Below are 27,151 nucleotides of genomic sequence, written 5' to 3'. Positions count from 1 at the left end.
TACCACTTTGAGCACATTCACGGTCCTTGAGAACGAGCAAGAACTTGGGTAAGCAAGAGGTGAGATTGTGTGTTTCCACAAATTTACCTATTCCACTTTTTCTTGCAACTAGTCTAACATGGCAGGATCCAATTCGAGTGTTCATGGTGGGAACCACGGAGATGAAGAACCCCCTGTTGCACGGGCTGAGCTACGCCAAATGACCAACTCGCTCTTGGAGGCGATGGAGAGGATGTTCAACGAACATCTTCCTGCAGCGGGTGGTCGAGGTCCACAACATCAACATGAAGACAATCACCGTGAAGAATTTGGTGATGAAAATTCTGGTTTTGGTGCTGGATTTCATGGCCGCAACGGCAATGGTCGTGGTGGTCATGGTGGAGGGTGTCGTGCTGATTTTGATCAGCGTGGTGGTGGACGGCGTGCTGAATTTGATTATCAGCGTGGAGGAGGACGTGGACGTGATCGTCGTGTACATTTTGATGATGAAGATGAAGTTCATGATGAGTATGAGGAGGGATTTGATGATAATGAAAATCCTTTTGGTCACCATAGGCATTTTGGACAGCCACATGAACATCGTCGTGGTGCTGGTCATGATGGGGAAAATCATCGTGGTCGTCGCAATAGAGATGATCCGGATAGCATTGCTCGTGTAAAGTTAAGTGTCCCAAAATTTTCAGGGAAAGAAAATGCTGATGCTTATCTTGAATGGGAGGAGCAATGTGATCAGATTTTTAGAGTGCATAATCTTTCTGATCAGAGGCGTGTCAACCTTGCTTCTGTTGAGTTTTCAGGTTACGCTCTCACATGGTGGAACCAAGTTCAAGAAAATCAACGTGTGTTGGGACGTGATCATATCAACACATGGGCTGAGATGAAGAGAGTGATGAGAAGACGCTTTGTGCCATCAAGCTATCAGCGTGACCTCCGCAATAGGTTACAAACATTGAGACAAGGATCAAAATCTGTTGATGACTACTTCAAGGAGATGGAGTTACTCTTGGTGAGATCTGGAATTAGAGAAGATGAAGAGTCAAAAATGGCAAGATTTTTGAATGGTCTCAATGAAGAAATTTCAGGTTTTGTTGAGATGTTTCCATATCATAATTTGCAAGACCTTGTTGATCAAGCTATGCGCACCGAGAGGAAAATTCAGCAAGAGGGACGAAGAAGGTCTTATAGGAGCCAATCAATTTCAGCCCCATGGCGTCGGCAGCAGCCCGGTACCTCTGTTGGTGGGGGAAGATCACAAGGAGTTGCTGCTAGGCCTTCTCCATCCATTGGTGCTGCAAAGACAACGGTTTCTACTGCTTCTTCACCTGCAATTCAGCAAGAACAGCGACGTCCTGCTGCAAGTACAGCAACCCCTTCTGTTGCATCAGCTGCTGCTTCTTCTTCCCATACCCGAGGCATTGTTTGTCACAAGTGCCAAGGTCGAGGACATGTTGCTGCTCAATGTCCTAGTCGAAGGACCATGATTATGAATGAGCAAGGTGAATGGGAATCTGAAAGCGAACCTGAGGAAGAAGCTCCAATATATGATGAAGAAATTATGCAAGATGAAGGTGATGAAATTCAACCTGATGATGGAGACAATAATTGCTTCATTTCTCGCCGAGTGCTTAGTGTTACTGCTGTCCAAGAAGAGAATAATCAGCGGCACAATCTTTTTCACACCCAGGGCATGATCAAGGACAAGTTGTGTCGAATCATTGTTGACAATGGCAGCTGCAATAATATTGCAAGTCAAGAATTAGTTGAAAGATTGGGACTGAAACAGCGGCGCCACCCTTCTCCATACAAGATGCAATGGTTAAATGATTGTGGTGCGCTGCGTGTAACAAACATTGTGACCGTTCCCTTCTCCATTGGGCGGTACAATGATCATGTGGAGTGTGATGTGGTTCCAATGGAAGCATGCCAATTGCTGTTAGGAAGACCTTGGTTGTATGACCGAGATGCTCAGATTTGCGGTCGCGCCAACAAGATTGTTCTCATGTACAAAGGAGAGTGCATCACTTTGCTTCCTTTGTCACCGGAGGAGATTGTGAGAGATGATCTGAAAAGAAAACAGCGAGTGAGCGAGAACCACTTGCGAGTGACCCACAAACATAGTGAAGGAGTGTTTCCAAAGCCAAATAAAACTCCACAGCTGCAAAGAACCGAGCCAAAGGGAAAAGAGGGTTTAGTGATGATGGCTAGGAAGGGGGATTTAAAAGAATTGAGTGAACCCAATGCTGTGTTCTATGTACTCCTGTACAAGGACAATTTTCTTGTCACTAACGACTTACCCTCTACTTTGCCTAGTGCTGTTTTTGATGTGTTACAGGAATATGAAGATGTGTTTCCTGAGGAAGTACCACCAGGGCTGCCACCAAAGAGAGGAATTGAACATCAAATCGATCTTGTTCCTGGTGCTCCACTTCCTAACCGTGCACCATATCGCACCAACCCGGAGGAAACAAAAGAAATTCAGCGCCAAGTGTAGGAGCTCATCAACAAAGGTTATGTAAAGGAAAGTCTATCACCTTGTGCTGTTCCTGTCCTTTTAGTTCCAAAAAAAGATGGCTCTTGGAGAATGTGTGTTGATTGCCGAGCCATTAATAACATCACCATAAGGTATAGACATCCCATACCTCGACTTGATGATATGCTTGATGAGCTTAGTGGTGCTATCATTTTCACCAAAATTGATTTGAGAAGTGGCTACCACCAAATCCGAATGAGAGAAGGAGATGAATGGAAAACAGCCTTCAAAACCAAGTTTGGGCTGTATGAATGGTTGGTAATGCCATTTGGTTTGACCAATGCACCTAGCACCTTCATGAGATTGATGAATCATGTGCTTAGAACTTTCATTGGCAAGTTTGTTGTTGTTTACTTTGATGATATCTTGATTTACAGCAAGTCTCTTGATGAACATGTTGAACATATAAAATGTGTGCTTGCTGTTTTGAGGAAGGAATGCTTGTATGCTAACCTTGCCAAGTGCACCTTTTGCACCGACAAGGTTGTGTTTCTTGGTTTTGTTGTTTCAGCTCATGGCGTGGAGGTGGATGAGGAGAAGATCAAAGCTGTTCGTGAGTGGAAGCCTCCACAAAATGTGAGCCAAGTGCGAAGCTTCCTTGGACTTGCTGGCTTCTATCGTCGGTTTGTGAAAGATTTCAGTTCTATTGCTGCCCCCAATCAACGAGTTGACAAAGAAGGACATTTCATTCCAATGGGGGGAAGCACAAGAGAAGGCATTTGAAGAGCTGAAAAAGAAGTTGACATCAGCCCCACTCCTTGCACTTCCAGATTTTGGTAAGACCTTTGAGATTGAATGTGATGCAAGTGGTGTAGGGATTGGAGGCGTGCTCATGCAAGAAGGAAGACCCATTGCATACTTCAGCGAAAAACTAAGTGGTCCAACTCTGAATTATTCAGTTTATGATAAAGAACTTTATGCTCTTGTGAGGAGTTTGGAAACTTGGCAACACTATCTATTGCCCAAAGAATTTGTGATACATTCAGACCATGAATCTTTGAAACATTTAAAGGGCCAATTAAAACTGAACAAAAGACATGCTAAATGGAGTGAATTCATTGAGTCTTTTCCTTATATTGTCAAATACAAGAAAGGAAAGGAAAATGTTGTTGCAGATGCTTTATCTAGACGTCATGCTTTGCTGTCCCAACTTGATGTTAAAATTCTTGATTTGGAGAACATAAAAGATTTGTATGCTACTGATTCATTCTTTGCTGAACTATTTGCAAAATGTTGTGATGTCAAGGGATGGGAAAAGTTCCATTTACATGATGAATTTTTGTTTCGAGCTAACAAACTTTGCATTCCAGATTGCTCTGTTCGCCTAATGCTTTTGCAGGAAGCTCATGCCGGAGGACTTATGGGCCACTTTGGTGCCAAGAAAACGGAGCAAGTGCTGGCTAATCATTTCTTTTGGCCAAAGATGCGGCAAGATGTGGAGAGACATGTTCTTCGCTGCATAACATGCCACAAAGCTAAGTCACGCTTGAACCCTCATGGTTTATACACCCCTTTGCCTATTCCTAGTGTTCCATGGGAAGATATTTCTATGGACTTTGTTCTTGGTTTACCTCGAACAAAGAGGGGGAGGGATTCAATCTTTGTTGTGGTTGATCGTTTCAGCAAAATGGCACACTTTATTCCCTGTCATAAGAGCGACGATGCTTCACACATTACTGAATTGTTTTTCAGGGAAATTGTACGTCTACATAGAGTGCCACGTACCATTATGTCTGATCGTGACACCAAGTTTTTGAGCTACTTCTGGAAGACCTTGTGGGGAAAACTTGGAACAAGGCTGCTGTTCTCTACAACGTGTCATCCTCAAACTGATGGGCAAACCGAAGTTGTGAACCGCACGCTATCAACTTTGTTGCGAGTTGTCCTAAAGAAGAATCTGAAATTGTGGGAAGAAAGCTTGCCTCATGTGGAATTTGCATACAACAGGGCGGTACACTCAACCACAAAATTTTGTCCATTCGAGATTGTTATGGTTTCAAACCTACTGCTCCCATCGATCTTTTGCCTTTGCCTATGCAGGAACGTATGAACTTTGATGCAAGCAAGCGAGCTGAATTTGTAAAGAAACTTCATGATCGAGCAAGAGAAAACATAGAGAAGATGACCAAGCTGTATGAGCAGCGTGCAAACAAAGGGCGCAAGAAGATGTTGTTTGAACCAGGAGACTTGGTTTGGGTGCACCTACGCAAGGACCGCTTTCCTGAACAACGCAAGAGCAAGTTGCAGCCCCGAGCCGATGGTCCATTCAAAGTGCTTCGCAAGATCAATGACAATGCATATGAAATTGATCTTCCAAGTACTTATGGTGTGAGTACAAGTTTCAACGTCGCCGATCTGTCTCCTTTCTTTGGATTGGAAGAATCGAGGACGACTCCTTTTCAAGAGGGGGAGGATGATGAGGACATCCCAGCCATCCGTAACCCGAGTGCATCGGTTACGCCGGCTGTGTCACTTACACCATCGGTTACGCCACAAGTTACACCAAGTCCAACTAAGGTTACACTTCAAGAGACAAGTGCAACACCGGTTACACCAAGCAAAGCCATGGATACACGCGCTCAAGCCTATGAAGGACCCGTTACACGCAGCCGTGCAAAGTTACTCCAACAAGAGGTGCATACTTTCCTCTCTCGGTTACACCTTGATATTGATGAGAATTATATACTGCCTAAATCGTGTACTCTTATGTTACTTAGGTTTACACAAGAGGCGACAATGTCGGGTTACATCGAGGACGCTGAGGGTTACGCCAAGAACACCAAGGCGGCTGCTCCCGAGGAGAATGGGTTACGTGCCAAGACCCAGTGTTACACAGCAACTGCTCCAACTTCCAAGGCAAAACTGTACCATCTCGGGAAGAGACGGGGGTCATAATATACATGGTTGGAAAGTGCTTCAAGTCTAGTTTCCAACGCAACTGACGGCACGTCATTTGGACTTCCGAGCTAGGAGTAATGGCCATTTTCGTGAAGACTGCGCAGAAGACCCCGAGACGCGCGGGAATTAAAGACCATCTCGGGAGTGCTTCACCTGTTGGCCTTCCACCTTCCCAACGTGGAGACTTCAGTTCATACTTATCTTAGAGACTTGTTACTAGTATAAATACCCCTATGTACTGCTGCAAAAGACAATTTAATTTTGATCATTTTGAATGAACACATAACCTGTATGGTTTGCAGCCGAGCTGCTGAGTGCCTTGCACACCCCTGTTCTTCCTTGTTCTTCCTGGACTTGTGAAGAGATCCCTCTGGGGTCCTCTACTTCGTGCTCTACGGTTTCCAGTACGGCTGCACCGTTTTGTGTGGATTAGTCCCGGTTTGTGGTTCTGCGGTCGTTCGGAGATCGAGTCGAAGTCTTCGCTGTTTCGGTGCCTCTCTCCCCGTCGCTTGGTCGCATCCAACCTTGGCAGGTATAAAGCTAGTTATCCTCCGCTGTTCGCAGCAAGTTATCTTGTGATTTTCAACCTACTGTCGTGAAGATCGGGCCACCCCGGGGAGGTTTCCATCGGTATCTTGCTGTTGGTGATCTCCGACCCTTATCACCGGGGGTATCTCAGCTGGAAAGACATCCTTATACTCCTGCAAAAGGTTAGTGACAGCAGCAGGCAAAGAGCTAGGTATGTCATCAATTAAAAATAGAACCTCTTTGCATACCAAAGCATAGCACAAAGCATCATTATCTTGAATTTCAGCAAGGTCAGATTTAGTAGCAAGCATAACACCACCCTTTAACTTAATGCCTTCGGACCTAGGTGTGTTCTTCTCTTTCTTAGGTGGGAAAACAGATTGAGCTACTTGCTAATTTTCAGATTCCAAAACACGTTCTTTCTTTTCTTTTTCAGCTAGCGCTTTATCACATTGCACAATTTCAGCAGGTGTCAAAGGAAGCAAAGTGATTTTCTTTCCCTTGTGCATGAGAGAGTATTTATTACTTCTACCATGGTGTGTAGCATCTCGGTAATTGCATGCCTATTTCGACACCTTTTATTTGAAATAAAATTATCTTCAAGTCAATGTCCTACTAATGAAAAACACAAAGATTGCATGCCACATGTTCTTTATGCTAGTGCTGCTAGAAATCTCATGTATGTTATGATTTATACTTGACTATATTTGGCTCATGCAGTAGTGTGGTTAGCAGATTTATGCATAATCTTGGCAAATAATATTTGAATTCTATTAAGTGGATTCTTCATTATTTGAAAGATACTGCTAATTTTGGCTTGATGTTTCAAAAGAATAAGGTGAAGGCTAATAATGTTATTGGGTTTGTTCATTCTGATTATGCTAGTGATCTTGATAAACGAAGTTCTATTTCTAGATGTATCTTCAATTTATGTGGTTAAGCCGTCAGTTGGAAAGCTATTATTCAGTCAATTTCTACTCTTTGTACTACTAAAGCAGAATATATTTTAGTCAGTGAAGGTATTAAGAAAGCTATGTTGTTGTGAGATCTAGTTTTCGAACTTGGTATTCCACATGATATTATTATTGTTTATTATGGTAGTGAAAGTAATATTTGTTTGACCAAGAATGATATTTTACATGCCAAGACCAAGCACATATCAATACCAATAACCACTTATGCATGATATTGTTTCCCAAGGGCAAGTTATTGTAGGGAAGATACATATTGAAGATAATCCCATAGATATGCTTACCAAGTCACTCCCTAATACTAAGTTCAAGCATTGTCTGGACTTAGTAGGTATTTGTGGTGCTTAGTAGCCCTTTGGGGTTTCATAGAAACTTTCTACATGAACATATTTATAGGGATTTTTTAGTCAAGGGGAGGTTTGTTGGGATATGCCTCAAAGAAATAAAACTTAGTCAGATATGACATCAAAAAGGAGTCTATAAATATGGACTACCATAATAGAGAACTGCTGCAGAAAGGGTCATCCCTGCCCCTCTTTCATTGTTGGTTCAGTAATAAATGATGGTGATAATATATCATTACCAGTTTGTGAGCTCCAGGCGCACATAAAAAGTCAATCCATCATGAACCAACAGTCATAGTGATTATCACTGCCGATTCTTGTTATGAAACGATAGTGATACATCACTGCTAGATGGTAACACGAACCAGCAAAGGTATTCAAATTATCCCCATTAGTTCTTTGCAAGAACCAACAATGATATTAGTTGATCAAAACATGTGCCTTTAATAACCGACATCAAAAGATGTGCCTTTAATAACCAATAGTTCAACAAATGATGTGCCTTTAATAACCGACAGTGATATTAATTCATCAAAATATCTGCCTTTAATAACCCACATCTCGTCTCATTCTTACCAACTCTTCATCCCAACATCATTATCATGGTGAAAATAATTAAGCCTATAGCTCGCAAATGATAGAACTCCAGTGACATATGCATTGCTAAGTATTTCAGATAAATTTTAAGTTAGACATTAGCATTGTTGTCTCTAGGTTAAAAGTATTGGGATCAACAATAACAAGATAGGAATAAATACAACAAGATAGGCTCTACCCAATTCCCGACATCAACTAGCTAAATATGCATATACGACACATAGCAATATCTAACAGATTGACCACCAATTCACCAAAATATGGGAGAAATATGATAGACACCTTGCCTTGGTGCTCAGCTTCACAAACAAGATCAACGACGAAATTATTCTCAAAAAAACCTAGTCACTCTCCAGTTCATCGATCTCTAAAAGAGGGAACGTGCATCACACTAAGCATGATGAAAGGCCATAAAATATGCTTTCTAATGCATGATCATGAAAACATTTGTAAACAAACATTTGAAGAGATTAGGCTAGAAAGGATATAAGCATCACAAGAGATAAACAAGGTTCACTGTGTTATGGGTGGCTGGCAGTTAGATCATGAGGGTCGTATAGAGAGGAAATCAATACTGAGTAAACCTGGCAGTAAGACCAGACTAATGGAGGTCAGACCGCGGGGTCTGGTGGTCAGACCAGCCAAGTGGCGCCTGAATATAGAGTCCGACTTGAGTCTAACTGGCCAAGTCTCATCTTGGTGGTCAGACCAACCCTCATGGTGGTCATACCGCTAGGCCTGGCCGGCAGCACCTCAACGAGGTCACTGGCGAAGGCTCCGGAGATACCTTCAACCAAGGGTGGTACCAAAATAATCTACAAAACTACGTTAGTGTATTTTAGGTGGTTTGGGTGACATGCATGGGGCCAAAAGCTTGGTCTACATGGATCAGCATTGATGGCTAGGTGGAGCTCAGTCCTATGGCTATGAGGCATGGAGGAAACTCATGGAAAATGATGGGACAAGGGTTGGGGAGCTTTACCTTGGTGTGGGGAAGATTTCTTGAGGGTTCGCCAACTCTAGGGAAGCTCCAAAGTGGAGATTGACTCCGGGATGCTCTAATTGACCTAGAGGTTGAAGAAGGCATGGGAAGCTTCTCCGGTGGGAAGAAAGTAGGGAGGAGCTCGGGGAAGTCTTTGGGAAGCTCAAGGAAGCCATCTCCATCCATCTCTAGCCATCATTGTGGTCGAGGTGGAGCTTTCCTCTCTCTCTCTCTCTCTCTCTCTCTCTCTCTCTCTCTCTCTCGATTTTTGGGTGAAGAAGGCTTGGGGCTTGATCCGGCGAGCGGATGCTTCGGGATGAGCTCAAGCATGATATTGGTGACCTTCTCCTTCGATCTTCAGCTTCCATTGAGCTCGAGGTGGAAGAATGGTGAGGGATCCTCTCTCTCTCTCTCTCTCTCTCTCTCTCTCTCTCTCTCTCTCTCTCTCTCTCTCTCTCTCGGGTAGGGATAGAATCAACGAGTGAGGGAGTGAGAGGTGATCAATGGGTCTTAAGTGGCATTATGTGCCTTGGTGGTCAGACTGTGGGGAGGCCCGGTCAGCCAGTGGGCTAACCCACATGCTGAAAGCTCTCCCTCCTTTTTCCCTTTTGTACAAAATCTTCCCCCTTTCCTTCTTAAATGTTTTTTAGGTATTTCTAAAAATTTCTAAACAATTACCACTCATAAGCATATGGTGGGAACTCACGTTGATTAACGACGTAACATTTTTCAAAAACATTTTTGAACACTTATAACAAAAACCAAAAATATGAGTTATGATGCCATGATGCATATGCATGCTTGATGACTAGGTTACGGTTTTTGGGATGTGACAATCCTCCCCCCTTAAAAAGAATCTAGCCTCGAGATTCAGCAAACTCAAGGGAGAGTGTGATGGGTCAAATATCACTACAAAGTGGGAAATAGGAACATCTTGGTAAGAAGACGCCCTAAGGGTTTGGTTCGACATGTAAACTCATCGAACATCACGAACAGAAACTCATCGAACCTCTCTATGCTCTGGTAGCTAGACCATAGCTAGGCCTGGTTAGACCATGGCACAGTGGTGGTTGGACCACAATCATGGTACTTAGACCACCATTTGGATAGAGGGGATTTTGCTCTGGTTGACTCTCACGGTCAGACCATGAGCTGGGCAGTCAGACCGCCATGCGGACTCTCACAGTACTGCACACATCTAGCAGTCATACCGACAGGGCATGGTTGGACCGCCAGGAGGGGTCTTTTCTTAGCTGAGATTGTTTCTAAGTGTGTTCATCGGAAAAATTCCCAAATGTAAAGATGACATAACTATGATCATCCTACAACAGGGGAGAATGCACAATCAAGGATAAGGTGGTGCATGGGTATGCATAGCCTAGCTCACTTCTCATAAACACATTTTGTGCAAAGTCAACAGTCACACCACTGGCACTGGTGGTCAGACCGCTGGGAGGTCTATCACCAGGGATGTATTTCCAACCCACGTTCTACACATGTTACACTTTTTAATAGCAAACAAAAAAAAAGATCCAACATCCATGACTACATTACACTTAGGGGCATAATATAGCTAATTAACCGTCCTATTGTCTGAGAATAAGAAGCTGTGGTCTAATTCGCATTACCTAAGTTCGACTATCTTTAGTAAACTGGCTTCAGTTCCTATGCACCTATTTAGCTAATACCCTAGCGTAGAAGATGTGCTTCTCGTACATCTCCATCGTGTATTGTCTTTGTAGGTAGCTCCTGCCATTGCATCATGAGCTAGAATAGCATGAATTTGAGAGAGAGGACCAATGGCAAAGTGAGGAACAACAGAACATAGACCAAGAATTAGATAAGACACAAGTCCTTAATAAAAAAAACCGGAACTAAGTATGTTTTCAACTCGCCCTTAATCCATCAGAGAACAAGGTAAGTTAGAGAACAAATTGAGTCATATTAACAAGCACAAGAAAAGAGGTAGCTCTAAGAAAAGGAAGGAGTAAAAGAGAGCACACACTTAGAGTGTGAAATTAAGCATTAATGAGTTTCTGTAATGATGTTGACATATTTTACTTAAAACTACCATACTACTCTAACCTATGGTCAACCATGCTATGAGGACCCATCCAAATTGTATTCGAATTAATCAAATTGGATGATCATTTAATAAGATGATAGGTAGCACACATCCGTCTCTCAATGTGTCACGTGCTAACCCACATCTTACCACAACAATCACAGCCACTAAATGATTAAAACGAATTCAATCCCGATAGTCCCGATATGTGTGTTTTGATAATTCCCAGGAAAGCTATTATCCACACCTATCTCTACCAACATGTATATCACAACATCATGATTATACCAAAGCTCAAATAATTACATATTGATAAATTAAACAAAATACAAGTATCATCTAGCATAATTATACATAAATAGCAGAATAACATCTAAAGAAAACAAAGACTGGTGGAGACATTTGCCGACAAGGAAACCAATCGGGGTTAGTAACGGTATAGCAACTACTCATCACCACACTACTCTCAGTGGGGGCATAAGTAACCAACTTCTAAACTTTTTCTACAAAACAATCAACAAAGCACGGTGAGTACGAAGGTACTCACAAGTCTTATTCGTATGGATGTATATATTCTCGACTCCAAGAATAATGCATTTGGATGATTTAGCAAGGAATAGGCCACAAGTTTAAATTGAATTATGCGACAAGAAATTGATCTAACAAATTAAATATGTGGGCACTTACTTATCCTAACTCTTGGTCTATCCTAGCCTAACCATAAGAACATTACCATACTTACATATGGACATACTCTCCTCAACATAAACCTTCACTAGCCACTTCCCAACACACCACATACGACCACCATCGGAACCCTACAACTGATGCGGATGGACATAAGCGTGCTCATGACCAATAGGGGAGTACATATTTACCCACAAGACACAAGACCACCCTCCATACAACCCATCGGTTACAAGTGATAATTCATGATATAACCGTTCACATACTCACCTCGAACCTTTGTTCCTATGACCTAGTATGTGGAGGCCACCTAGGTCTACTCCCAGAGCAACCTTAGTTTCCTCTACAAGCCTCTCACTCACATCATGGGTGCATGAGTCAAATGAATGCAGTGACTTACGATACTTGGCTCATCCTTACTCTATTTGGATATGTGGTAGCATGGAATGGTGCTTAAGCTACGGCACCAACGATCGGTGCTTAAATGATGTAAGCGGTCTATATCATACGGGTTCCTCTCCCAACCTGCCCCTAGAACCGCCCACCTCTCATCTCATTATCATCAACTCTTCATCCCAGCATCATTATCATCGTGAAAATAATTAAGCCTATGGCTCGTGAACGATACACCTCTCGACTTGTACCGGCGGCCTATGCATTGCTAAGAATTTCGAATAAATTTTAATTTAGATATTAACATTGTTATCCCTAGGTTATAAGTATTGGGTTCAACAATAACGAGATAGGGATAAATGCAACAAGATAGGTTCTACCCGGTTCCTGACATCGACTAGCTAAATATGCATATATGACACATAGCAATATTTAATAGATTGACTAGCAATTCTCCAAAATATGGGAGAAATATAATAGATGTTTGCCTTGGTGCTCAACTTCATAAACAAGATCAACCATGAAATTCTTCTCAAGAAAACCTATCACTCTTCGGTTTGTCAATCACTAAAAGAGGGAAAGTGCATTGCAATAAGCATGATGAAAGGCCATAAAATATGCTTTATGATGCATGATCATGTAAACATTTGTAAAAGAACATTTGAAATGATTAGGCTAGAAAGGATATAAACATCACATGGGATAAACTAGGTTCACTATGTTCTAGGTGGCTAACGGTCAGACCGTGAGGTGGGGGTTAGATCGTGAGGGTCAGACAGAGAGAAAATCGGTACTGAGTAAACCTGGCGATCAGACCGAACCCATGGTAGTCAGAGTATGGGGCCTGGCGGTTAGATCAACCAAGTGACAGTCTGACTCCTGACTATAGATTCTGACTTGAGTCTAACCAGCTAAGTCTCATCCCAGTGGTCAGATCGGACCTAGCGGTGATTAGACCGCTGGGCTTGGATGGCAGCACCTCAGTGAGGACATCGGCGAGTGCTCCGATGATGCCTTCGGCGAAGGGTGGTACCAAAACACTCTACAAGACTAAGGTAGTGTATTTTTAGTGGTTTGGGAAACATGCATGGGCCAAAAGCTTAGGCTCCATGGACTGATATCCATGGCTAGGTGGAGCTTAGTTCTATGTCTATGTGGAGTGGGGGAACTCGTTAAAAACAAGGGGAAAAGGGTTGGGGAGCTTTACCTTAGTGTAGGGAAGCTTGCTTGAGGGTTGGCTGGCTCCAAGGAAGCAGCGATGTGGAGATCGACTCCACGATGCTCTAACCGGCCTAGAGGTGGAAGAAGACGTGGAAAGCTTCTTTGGTGAGAAGATGGTAGGGAGGAGCTCGGGGATGCCATCTCCATTGATCTCTGGCCATCATGGTGGTCGAGGTGGAGCTCTACTCTCTCTCTCTTCTGGTTTTTGGGTGGAAGAAGGCTTTGGGCTTCCTCCGGCGAGGGGATGCCCGAGGATGAGCTCAGGGATGATGTGGGCAACATTATCCTATAATCTTTGGCTTTTGTTGAGCTTGAGGTGGAGGAATAGTAAGGGATCCCTACTCTCTATCTCTATCTCTATCTCTCTGATGGGGTTAGAATGAACCAGTGAGGGAGTGAGAAGTGGTCGATGGATTTTAAGTGGTATTCTGAGCCCTGGTGTTCAAACCATGGGGAGGCCCGATCATACCTTGAGCTCATCGATGTACTGAACGTTCTCCCTCATTTTTCCCTTTTCTACAAAATCTTCCCCCTTTCCTTCTTAAATGGTTTTTTGGACTTCTTAACCATTTCTAAACAACTCCCACTCATAAGCATATGGTGGGAACTCATGTTGATTAACGATGTAACATTTTTCCAAAACATTTTTGAACACTTAAAACAAAAACCAAAAACATGAATTATGATGTCATGATGCATATGCATGCTTGATGACTAGGTTAGGGCTTTTAGTGTGTGATGTCAACAGGCCGACAAAAGCACAACAGAACAACAAGGTGCGAACATGTCACACCTGGTTTTAATGGCCAAAACCAAATGCAGCTTATGTATGCCCAGGATGTTCAACAACAGGTGAAGTAACAAAAGCAATACTTTTATTAAATAAACGTTAAACTCTTACAAAATTGATATATATTGTCTGCTATAAAGATATCTACAGCGGAACAGAAGCACTGGTGCCCAACAACACCGCAGGCAACTGACCGGGAGACACACGCCTAGAACATCACAACCTCGTCTTGATGGTCTTCAACATCTTCACTCACTGAGCAGCAGCATACATGTCGCATGGTGTAGGGAAAATAGCAAGTGTGAGCACATGACGCGCTCAGCAAGTATGGAAAGATAATGATATGCAGGCTTATATCAAGAATAGGTTAACAAATGGTATTTTCGCGTAAATGCGAGTAATGAAAAAATATTTAGACTCAAAAGCATTAAACAATTATTAAGTGAATGTAACCCATACAGTCCAACACCCAGCATACAAGGCTCCCCACCTTGCATACCATAACCGTCTAGTACTCCCTGTACTATAATCAAAACTACAACCATCTAGTACTCCCTGTACCAGAACCATAACCACAGCCATCTAGTACTCCCTGTACCAGAACCATAACCACAGCCATCTAGTACTCCCTGTACCAGAACCATAACTACAACCAAACTCATAACCACAACCCACTAATCATGTGAGGATCCAAGTCTCTCATATCCGTGAGCACAGCTGTTATAACAGTTTTACACTTTACAGAGGTTGTCCAGCTTTCCCAACGAGTCAGTGAATTCTATGTTGCCGTGTTCGCGAAACACTTAACACACGCCAGTGGTGTGCCGCCAAGAATCACTGCATGACATTTGCCACCAACTAGAGACTAATTCAGTATGTGTCTGCCCACTAGGTTTAATTGCCAGGCTTTACGCGAGTTCAACTCCTACCCAGAAGCCCCCTTTTGCGCTGACACAACACACATTGGATAGACCCTAATTAGTATGTCACGCCTTACCCATATCAGTCTCGTGGTTGGTACGTTACTCTTGGGTTGTTGCTCCACGAACCGGTCCTTACTTAGGTTACTTGAGCAAACACTAAACCAACGTCATAACCATGACAACCATCAAAACCACTTTGCTCAAGGCCTAAGGTTCCATGTTGCTAGACCATTAACACATTAACGACCATTGTTGCATATGTTTATTAGTCAAGATTATGACACTTCTCAACATCCCAAAAGCATGGCTAAGCAATCTATCCATAAAAGATACCTAACCATAAACCATCTAGGTTCCAATGGATGATAAGGGAAAATCTAGGGAAAACCCTAACATAGGTGACTACCCATCATATTGACACTGCATGCAATTTTGTAAAACAAAACATTTAAAAACATAGGTTCAAGATGATCAAGGACACTTGCCTTTTACCCAATGCTGCTCAGTGTTATCGAAATCTTGGTCTTGAAGTCCCTCGAACTACTCCGGAACATTATCGACTATTCGCGAGAACTACCGACAAACAACACAAAGAAAAACACTAAGAACAACATACCAAACATCATCAAAACACTTTAAAAATACTATGGTTGGATAGAGATGATTTTAGAAATATTTAGATGCAATAATCGTCTAAATTGGAGTTAAGATGAAAAGAGAACATCTTTCGGGAGATGGATTAGACTAAAAAGGAAATGCTGATTTTCCTGAACTATCTTCCTATGGGAAAGGTTTTATTGCACAATCACTGTGTTAGGCTTGACAACATTATTGCGCAAGATTCAAGAAGTGTAGGGCTGACTAGACTTCGCTAACTAGGCTAAGGAGAATGATGTGGCACTAACTTGGCATGCTATGTAAGTACCATCTTAGATTAAAGAAAGGATACGCTGAGATCTAGTATCGACCACCTATGATTGATCAAAAAAACCAAAGGTTGCGCTTCTTGGTTTAGGATACTACTGGTGACTCTATGTAGCGGTAGTGGTTCGGGTCTCATCGGAGATGGCAATCAGGCGCGTGGCCACAGACATCGATGTCGGCTTCAGTGAAACGAGGGAAGCATGGCATAGAACGCGGAAAGACTAACTCAGCGGTATGGTTGGTTTTGGAGGGGGTCATCCAAGGTAGCGGCAAAACAATGATGACTGCTTCTAGGTTTGGTGGTGATCGCGAACAGATGCAAGAACGAAGACGCTTGCGTTCCAGGAGATTGGCTATGAAATTTGAGTAACTGTTTGAACAAAGATGTTCATATATCCCGGGAACACAATGCTCTGGCATAGTTTTGGGTAGATCATCCACTGAGAGGAAGAACGATCAGCAGAGATGAGATGGGTGATGGCTGCGACGTGCTATGGTTGGCAATGGCGTCCTGGTCGTGTCGCTGCACAAATGGGGATGGACTCCTAGGGTCATGTAGAAGACTCAATGGGACACGCCGTGACGTGGTTGGTGCATCCGTACGGCTTTCAGATTGACGGGGAACGAGAATGCAAATCCGGTACGTGCACAGAATGCGTCCAGAAACCGGACAGCGGGTATGTCGACCTTGATTACACTGGTTTGGCTTCTCTATTGGCCGACCTGGTTGGTGAGGGCATGGGGAACATCATGGGACATGCACCGGTGAAAGGACTTGGTGATTTGACCTCTGGTCGGTCAGGAACGTCGATGCCAATTGGCTACAGCGCGGCCGTTTTGTCAATATTTGCATTTAAGGCCGTTTTGAACTCTGAAACGTCATGCGAAGATGAGGCTGTCCAGGACTCCGCGAAAATTTGTAGATTTCGTGGATCCTTTGTTGGGCCATTTAGAAGATTTGGCTAAGGATGTGGACTTGAGCAAGATTGAGCCTAAAGACACTTTAGGTATATCTAGGGTTTAGAAAAGAAACTTTTACAGAGAAATTTGAATAGTGTTTGAATTTGAATTGAGCTTGAAGTGAATTTAAGAGAAACAAAAAATTGAGGTTCAACAAGAATAGGAGTAGATAAGGAATTTGAATTTGGATTTGGGTAGAATTTTGAGAAAGAGGAGAGATTGGCGTTAAACAAGGATTTGGATAAGATTTGAATTGACCTGGAGAAGAATCAAGTATGATCAAGGATTGAATAGATGATGAATTCAAAGATTTTGAATTCCAACCATTAAGATCCTTAACTTATTCACTACTAAGTTTTGTAAAACCTTTTCAAAATCTTTTTCACTCAAAACACCAAAGAGAAAGAAAATGAAAAAGAACTTTAATGCATTTACCTGGCTCCTAACAAAACTCAGCATGCAATGCACACAAAATAATAACCTATATTGATTAATTGTTTATGAAAATAGGTTTTAAACCTCTACTACTGGTGAAGCTATTCATTAATCTTGGAAAATTTGAGAAATTTGAGAAATCTGAAAATCGAGGTGTTACAGAACATGACTACTAACTCTACTCCTCATACACGTCTTCATCTCCTGTGAAGTTGGCATCATGTCCTCATCTGAATAATAGCAAGGATGAGTATGAAAGGTACTCAGCAAGTCCTATACTATTGCAAGGGGTCGATAGATGCATAAAGGATGACTCAAGGACAAGGCTTCACGGTTTAGTTTTTAAGCATCAAGCAGTTTCATGTAGATATCCAATTATATTCTCTACTGTTAACTTGAAATAGTTTAAACAAGGTAACAAGGTATATCTGGGGGTTTTTGGTCATGAGAGGGGCTACACCTCACTCTACAGACCTTATCATTGTATATGTTACACCTCCAGTACCACACAGCTCCTGGTGGATCGAGCTAGCAACCTCATTTTACGGACATCTAGTCCACACACTCACTCATCAAAGATACACACGTCCCGAATATAACCAAGTGAGGTCATTGCTTTCCATGTCCATGAACATAGACACGGATATTCGAATAGATTTACACTATGTAGAGGTTGTACATTGTACCCACAGGATATGCTCAGCGTCCAACCGTTGCAAGTAGACGAGTGAATCATACCGAGACACTTCAATCACCTTCCATTGCTAGACTATACTATGAGACACCCCATATGCTTCTGGTCTATGTAAGGGATGCTAGGGTACCACTTGGACCTTTGTAAAGAGTTTGGTTAAATGAACATCCCGCGAAGCCCCTGGTAGATGCTTTGGTTCTCATTGCTCCCTTGGCCTCCTAGTAAATTGTCCAGCTTGATCGAGAGATGGAAAACTCATGTCATGCCCATAACAAGAAGCATGGTTATACTTAGGGTGCCTTAGCATGATACCATAATGATTCGGTACTTATATGGCCGAGGCATACATCTTCAAGCTAGTAATGAATACCACGCAGGTAACTCAACACTTCCATATCCCACACCATATCAAGGATTCCACAATCACCAAAGATTCATGACGTATGAGTTGATTTGACATTTAATGAAGCGATATCTCTAAAGAGATGTATTCAATCCTATGCACACTAGATATCAAGGCATTGTCTGGTGCGCTCCCATGGCCCAACTCGCACCACACCACGCTGGCCTTCTCCCGCGTGCTCACCCACTCCTGTGGATGCTCGGCCGTCCATTTGTTCACCATCCACCATCGCTCATGCATGCTCTTTCCTCCCTATCCTCCAGGGCAACCCAGTGTCGCGCCTCGCTGTCTCTCGCCACTGTGACAACCGGCGAGCCACTTGCCTCTCTCACATTTCCTGTCACGTGCTTCCACTCCTTTCCCCCTCTCTTAGCTCTCTCTCACCCGCAACCCAAAGCTCTTGGTGCCCGCGACTTTCGCGCACGTGCATGGACCGCGTGATGCGCCCACTCCCCAAGAACATGGTCGGCACTGCCCTGCCACCTCGATGTCGCACGTGTTTCCCAAGTTGCTCGACGTAACGTGCTGCACCACCTCTCTCTACTCACCTCTCTCCCCTCTCTTCTATAAATAGTGCACCTAGCTCCGTCTTAACCCTCCCCCCTTTCCACTTCGTCTCCGCCACACCCATTCTCTCCACCACAACTTCACCATCACTGAGCCACCATCGATGTGCTACTGAGGAGCTCTATGAGTTTGACACCGTCCCTGTGCCGCCGCTCGTTGATCGAAGACCCGACGGGAGCCGCTCACTTAGGAAGACCAAGTCACTCCACCGCTTTGACATCATTGCTCCGTCGGCTGCCTTCCAGTTCACACAGTCTCAACATTGGTGAGCCTCCCACTCCCCCCTTGAGGCTGTGTAGATACCATGTAAGCATCCTCATAGCTCCTTCTCGTGCGTAGCCGCACATAGCCGTAGCATTTTGCCTCCGCCGCCTTGAAACCGTCTGCCACCGGTGTGCTTTTGCTCTGTGTTGTGGCCGGCCATTGTGCTGTGATGCCTAGAGGCACTAGGCCTCTTTTCTTTGTAGGTTGGCACCTCCTAATACAGGGGAGGTGGTAACCAAATTTTCCTGGGCCATTGTCCCCTCTCTGGACACCATCTAGCGTTGATTTCACCGCCGATCGCCGTTGATGAGCTCCTCGCCACATCTACCATACCATGTAGGAGCCCGGTGTTGACTTCCCATCGTGAAACCCATCATAATCCCAACTCCGGTGAGCTTCCCAGTATGCACCGCTATGGATTCCTCATCGCCAGCCATTTTTCAACTCCCCTTCACTGCTCACGGTGCGCCAGCACGCCTGCACGCCCACATGCCTGCACGCTCACGTGGATCGGCCTTGGGGCGTGGCTCAGCATGGTCGAGTGGGCCACAACTCAACACAGTGCGTCATTGGCCAGGCAGGCTGGCCCAGTCGCTAAAGGCCACGCCCCTATGGGCCAGCCCAGCTCCCGTAGCCCGCTCTCCACCAGCCGAAAACCCAAGTGGGCCAGTACTGTGCAGCCTGGCCTAGCCCAAACAAAGCCCAATCTGGCCCAACTAGTACTGTTCATGTGGGCCCCACCTATGGATAGTGCTATTTCATATTTTCCTGATTTAATTATAGATTAAATCTTCTGGAGCCATAACTTCTTCATTTTAGCTCCGATTTCAGTGATTCTTTCACCGAAAATCATCTAAAATCGAGATCTACTCATCTATAACATTGTGATATCCATTCGGGCTCATTTGAATTTACATTGGTGTTATTTCATTCTTCTCTAGTATAGTTAGTTGTTGATCATAGCTGTAATTGCAGAAGCACACGATTTCTACGAGTTCTGCGCAGGAAGCATCAGGAGTGAGAAAGGTCATGATTACAACCAAGACATCAAAGAAGACTCTATAGATGCAAGTCCTATATCCTTGATCATACTGAACCTATGTTTTCAAAATGTACACATAATCAACTAAAACTAGACTTATATCACATGTGCTATATATTATGTTTTCTTTGAACTACTTGTAGTATGTAATCCTATTAAGAATTGCCATACCATACATGTATCATCCAAAGTACATACCACCCTAGGATTACCTGTTGTTATCTATATTATTGATGGATGACACCCCTATATCTAGCATGCTTAGGATTGAATACGTCTCCCTGGAGACATAGCTTTTAAAATATATCTCTTCGAAGATATCAATTTGTTGTTATCAATGTTAACTCATAGACCATGAATTCTTGATGGTTGTGAATTCTATGATGGTTGTGTAATCCTTGATGTCGTGTGGGATATGGAGTGTGGTGTGTGAAAATGGGTGAGAACTGATTTGGAGAGGGCAGGTAGAGTACTACTCTGGGTGAGGATGCTCCTGGGGGCTCGAGTCTCCTTTGTTGTGTTCATTGTTAGAAGATACCTGCTTCGACTGCTTAAGGACCGAGTCATGTCGCTTCCATGCCTTAGCCATCCCCTGAAACCATGCGTCCTGGATGGGCAGAACTTGACTTCTCCTTCATCGGACTGGGTTGGGCATCATACTAGGAGGCTGAGAGCAAGGAGAGACCAAGTGCCTATATGTCCCTCTGTTGAAGGTTGCTAGAACCAGCCTAGGCTTAAAAGGGGGCAATCCTTCAGTATATGGCAACACTGGGACTTGGTGTGTCTCGTAGAAAAGTCTGGCAGGAATGGTGTTTGGGGGGTCTCAATATGATTCGGTCCTCTGCTTGCAACGGTTGGAGGCTAAGCATATCGCATGGGTAAAGCCATACAACCTCTACAGAGTGTAAATCTATTTGAATAGCCGTGTCCATAGTCATGGACATGCGAAGGAAAACCTTTTTGACTAAACTCCGGGTGTGTGTGTCTTGATCAGTGAGTTTGTGGACTAGATATCTGTGTGATGTGGTTCCTGGCTCGATCCACCAGAAGGTGTGTGGTACTAGAGGTACACCAGGTATGATGATAGGGACTGCGGAGTGAGGTGTAGCCCCTCCTAAGACTGAAAACCCCCTAGATATAGCTTGTTACATTGTTTTGGAACCACTTGAATTGTTGTGAATGTCAGTAGTAGATGACACCATAAATACCTGCATAAAATAGCTTTACTCTAAAATTATAACCGTAAAGCCTCGTCCTTGAATTACCCCATTATGCATCTATCAACACTTTGAAAGTAGTATAGGGCTTGCTGAGTGTCTTACATACTCACTCTTACTATCATTCAGATGAGGAAGTTGATGCCAACTTCGCTAGAGATGAAGGTGAGGATGAAGAGTAGTCTTAAAAGTCGCGTTCGCACCCTAGCTGCTTGTGGCTTGGGATTTTGCTTCCGATGTGTTTTGATTGGCCACTAGGCTAGGTTTGTAACATACATATTGGTTTGTAAACCTTTTATACTCTGAACCTTAACACTTATGTACGAAGTTTGACTGTGATACTACAACTCTTATACTATGCATATCAGCTACTTGATCTAGGGATTGATACATGAGGTACAGGAGATTCCAGGAATGAGGGGTCTTACAGGAGTGATATCAGAGCCATGCTTGGCTGTAGGATGTGATGTTAGGATAGAATTTCTCGTGTCTGTCTATTTTCCAAAAACTATGTTGTCAAAACTGCTTCCATACTTATCTTCTGTTTTGTTACCTTTGGTGTTGGGGTCGTTGTTAAGGACCCCCAACAGCTCCATGGCTTAACCAGCCCGGCCTCCCGAAGCCTCGACCTCCCAAAGCCCCAGCCATCCGTAGTCCTACCTCCTAAAGGCTCTGTCTCCCGAGGTCTCGGCCTCCTGAAGCCCGAGCCTTCCGGAGTCCTGCCTCCCGAAGGCTTAGCCTCCGAAAGGGTCAGTTTCCCGAAGCCCCAGCCTTTCGGAGTCCGGCCTCCCAAAGACTTCACCCCCCAGAGCCATGCCTCCTGAGGCCCCCATCTCCAGCTGCTTCAGCCAGCTTCCTGGAGGCTACGGGTGAGTCATCAGGCCTCAAGAAAGATCTGCCAGAAGGGGAGCGCCAGTTGCACTTTGCCTGCAAGGAGGTGACCAGCATTAAATGCCTGGGCTAGTGGATGCCGCTCTGACACCCCGGCATAATGGAGGCTATCTTGACACCCCTGACAGTGTGGCGCCGGGCTGCAGTTATCGACCGGCTCACCCCCTTCAAGGGGCAGGCACCACGATAATTACTATGGTGGACATTTATCTCCCAGATAGCATAGAAAGCAGTTATCCGGGATAAGGCCCAGGAAATCGGTCAGATCCCAGATATTTGCACATTATGATAACTTGTATGCCAAGCTATGCACGACCCTATAAATAGGAGCCATGGTCGCCTGGGCTAACAAACGAGCTAGATAGCAAAAAGACATAGAGGTGGAAAAACACCAATTCACGCTGTGATACTCCTCCCAGATCGATCTATATTTTCTAGCATTAATACATTCGTGGTGTTCCTTCCTCTTAAACTTCGTCTCCAAGCTTGAGTCTCCTCCTTAGAAGAAACTCTCGCCGTACTTGCTGGGGCAAGATGAACTCTTGCTCCAACAGCGCGCCGTCCGTGGGGACCGAACTTAGAAGTGCTAAGAGAGGTAGGATGCTACCCAAGAAGAAGACCACCAAGGCCGTGTTGATGGTGGTCGTCCCCCTAGTCATGCCTACACGGTAGTCTAGCTAGCTTTAAGCAAGCGGCGCCGACGACGGCCCCCAAGTTAGGGGGAACGAGAACTTTATGGCCATCGCCGACCCAACCATAACCACAGCTGCGAGCGGCACCAAAGGGTTCTCTACCCCAGAGACCCAGCAGCAGCAAGGCGAGGCCCCCGCTGCACCCCTAGGGGCTGCGACCGATGCTACTGCTGATAACACCATTCCGCCCGAGCGGCAACCACGCTTGGTGGCACCCCTGGCCCAGATGGAGGAACTATGGATAATCCTACAGGACAAATAGCAAGCTGCCCACACCATTGCCACTGCTCCCAAGACAACCGGCATGGTTCTGACCCAAGCTCCATGAACAAATGAACCCCTTAGTGCAAGGACCTGGCCCGTTCGGTCCCTGCAGCCTCGGAGCCGGCGTCGTGAGGACCCCCTGCAAGACCACGACTCTCCCCTGCGGGCTAACCTGCAGGCTACACCCTTCATAGAGGGTTTTGGGACCCCAAAGTTGCCCAAGTTTAAAGGCAATTCGGACCCTGATGAGTTCGTTCGATCCTAAGCCCTAGCCATAGAGGCCAGCGGGGGCGGACCGGCCACCATGGCTAAATGCTTCCCCCTCACCTTAGAAGGGGTGGCCATACACTGGTTCTAACCATTCACACCTGGTCAAAACTCTGAGACCTCTTCCGCAGCAACTTGCAAGGCACCTTCATCGAACCAGTAACCTCCGGTAGCCTGTTCACTATTAGGCAGGAGCCAGACGAAACCCTTAAGGACTACTTCCGAAGATTCTCCCAAACCAAGGTCCAGATTAGGGGCATATAGGACTCTTCGGTCATCGACGCCACGACCCAGGGCCTGGCCGAAGGCCCCCTATATGATCGGCTAAACTGATGTCCAATATGGATGGTAGAAGTCCTCATGAGCAAATTCGAGGAATATGCGCAAGTGGAGGAGGAGAAATTCTGCTGGAGACGCTCACAAGCTAGCGAGGCTTGCCGTCCCAATTCCGAGAGGCTGCACTTGTAGGTCGGGTCGTCACACACCTCCACTCCACTAGCAAAGAGGAGCTTCGAGGAGGCTCTTACCGCCGGGTCCCAAACGGGGCGGCAGCGACAATGCCAAAACATCAGCAATATCAGCCCAAGCCACAGGGCTCCGAACCAAAGCCACCCCATGGGACACGACCGGGGATGCTCCGGAGGCCTCTCGGAGTGAAGCCACGCTCCAAACCAGCATTCCGAGGAAGAATCCTGGTGCACTCTACACGACGTTGGACGAGGACATAATACTGACAACTGCCGAACCCTCACCACCTTCCGAGAGGAGTACCTCGGGAGGCAGCTAGCCTTTGCCTCAATTGATGGGGCCCCCAAGGGGCGGTCCGAAGATCGCAGGTCGTCAGCCAACCGCCGGGTTGACCATCTGGCCCTAGAGAATCCTCTGTAGCTTTCCCTACCTTCGCCACCCCAGTCATCTCCGAGGGGGTAAAATTTCCCCACTCTGATGCCCTGATCATCTCAGCCAACATCGCCGAAGTCGACGTCCAAAGAATTCTGGTTGACAGAGGCAGCTCGGCGGACCTCCTATTCATGCATGCCTTCAACCAGCTCTGAATTCCACGAAGCCGGCTCTCACAAAGCAATAGACCCCTCTAGGGATTCAATGGGGCCCCCCTCAACGCCCTAGGCCAGATGGAACTCCTGATCATCTTCAGCGAGGGCTCCGCATCATGATCCGAGTTCATCACCTTCGATGTTGTGGATGTACCATACGCCTACCATGCCATCCTGGGATGGGGAACTCTAAATAGATTCGGAGCTGTACGCCATCACAATTACCTCTGCTTGAAAATACCCAGACCCCATGGCTAATAACCGTCCATGGTGACCAAGACCTGGCTAGACGCATCGAGTATGAGCACCTTGCTCTACTCCCTAGTCGCCACATCCACGCTATGACACAGGAGAACTCGGAGAACCCTCTGTCGGCGCATCCCGAGCACTGCTGCCCTCTGAGGCCACAACCGGAGGGGGACATAAAGTTGGTCCCCATACACCAAGACCAACCTTACCGGACCTTCTGAATTGGGGGGACCTCACCTCCGGGCAAGAAGAACAACTTCTGGCCATCTTGCAGGGTAATCTCGACACATTCGCATGGTCCCTATAGGACCTCCCAGGAGTCGACCGTAGCATTATTGAGCACTCACTTCAGGTCGACCTGAAGGCAAGGCCCATACTCTAGGGGCTTCGCAAGCTCTCTCTGGAGCGGGCAGAAGCTGAAAAGGAAGAAGTCCAGAAGGTACTAAAAGTCGGTGATATCCGAGAGGTCATCCACTCTGATTGGCTCTCCAACACCGTCCTGGTCAAGAAACACAGCGGAAAATGGTGTATGAGAGCAAGACCAGCTTCATTACCCCCTTCGGAGTGTACTGCTATGTCTGAATACCCTTTGGTCTTCAGAATGCTGGGGCCACCTTCTCCCACCTAGTGCACAAGGTGCTGCAGCAACAGTTGGGCCGCAACGTCAAGGCCTACATAGACGATATCGTGGTAAAAAGCCAACTAGAAGCCAACCATGTTGCTGACCTGCAAGAAACGTTCAACAGCCTCTGGGCCATTGGCGTGTGGCTGAACCCAGAGAAATGCATATTTGGCACTAGGGGTGGAAAGATGCTAGGATATCTCGTCTCCCAAAGAGGCATCAAGGCCAATCCAGGCAAGATTCACGCCATCGTAGAAATGTTGCCTCCTGCCAATCCGAAAGAAGTACAATGCCTGGCTGGCCACCTCACGGCCCTCAGCCTCTTCCTCGCAAAATATGTTAAGCACAGCCTCCGCAAAATATGTTAAGCACAGCCTCCCCTTCTTCAAAACGCTGAGGGGTTCTGAACCATTTAGCTAGACGCCGGAATGCCAGGCGGCATTCAAGGCCCTAAAGGCACACCTTTCCCACCTCGAAACACTTGCGATGCCCCTCCCTAATAAAGGACTACTCCTATACTTATCCGTCTCTGTGTTTGCCGGTTTGTAGTTTCGCGGCGCAACCCTTGGATCGTACCAGGCCTTAGTTCTCTTGATGTAGTGATCGAGATTCTGAATGGCATGGAGCTGCATGTCTTCGGTAAGTTCGAGGGAGAGCTCCCTTTCTCCGTCAGTTTGTGGAAGTTGTACCCTGTGTGAGCAGCCCTTGACCTCGGTGGGGGTCATGGCCTCGTCTCCATACAGGAGGCGGAAGGGTGTGAACCCGATGGCCTGCGTGACAGTGGTGCGAAGGACCACAAAACCTTGGGAAGTAACTCGACCCATAGGCAAAACATCGATTCGATCAATCATAAAAGAAGGGAGAGAAAGAAACAAAACAACAAGCTAACACAATGCAAGTTGTACATAGATAACATACAAAGAGTCTTTGCATATAGCTAGCCGCTGTACATCGAATCTATGCCCAACAAACTTGATAGCCTGCTACGCCTCCCTGTAGCGCTATGGCAAGACGAGCGTGCCTGACCGCCACACCTCCTGGGAACACCACGGGACCTGGAGAGTCATCCCCAACAACTGCGCATAGGAGGTTGACGTGAGCCCCCTCTGCGAAAAGAGGTACTGCCCAATACGGAGACTCAACCTCGGGAATACAAAGGATCTACCGGGAAAGGATACGAGTCAAAGGTTGTGAAGTCCAGCTCTTCCTCCTCCTACCCCTTTGGCGAGGCCTTCGTGGCCTGTACCTTTTCCACCTTCACCTCGTCCAGGATAGACTCAAGAATTTCTGAAGGCACTCTTCCGTTAGAACCCTGGGGAAGGACAAAGCATTGTAGGAAGCGTGAGCTGGCAACCTCCTTGGTTGTTCGGGCTACACACTAATCATCCCTTGCAACTAAATATATATCTAGAGCAGACACAAGGGGATCCTCCAGCTCGACCTTGACCAAGACATCGCCAGCCACCTGCGGATCAATACACCCCTCGGAATCGCAGGGCAAAATGAAACAACTCAGCCATCAAATGGATGGAGTAGCCCTCGACGCTCCGGACGCACTCGATCCCTCCCCAGAGGCACTATCCAAGATATGGATGACGCCTCCTCTGGCCCCGGGCTGCCATACCTATACACACAGATCGAACTCTAGTTAAACTCAAAGCCGCAAACATTCCAGA

At 45.5% G+C, this 27,151-nt stretch overlaps 1 pseudogene; it reads left to right on the top strand.

Moving 5' to 3' along the window:
• Window positions 1-199: 199 nt before the first annotated feature.
• Window positions 200-25,843, top strand: LOC133930128 (uncharacterized; annotated as a pseudogene).
• The last annotated feature ends 1,308 nt before the right edge of the window (window positions 25,844-27,151 follow it).

The sequence above is a fragment of the Phragmites australis genome, chromosome 10, assembly GCF_958298935.1.
Source record: "Phragmites australis chromosome 10, lpPhrAust1.1, whole genome shotgun sequence".
NCBI lineage: Eukaryota > Viridiplantae > Streptophyta > Magnoliopsida > Poales > Poaceae > Phragmites > Phragmites australis.
This window is presented reverse-complemented; position numbering and strand designations above follow the sequence as displayed.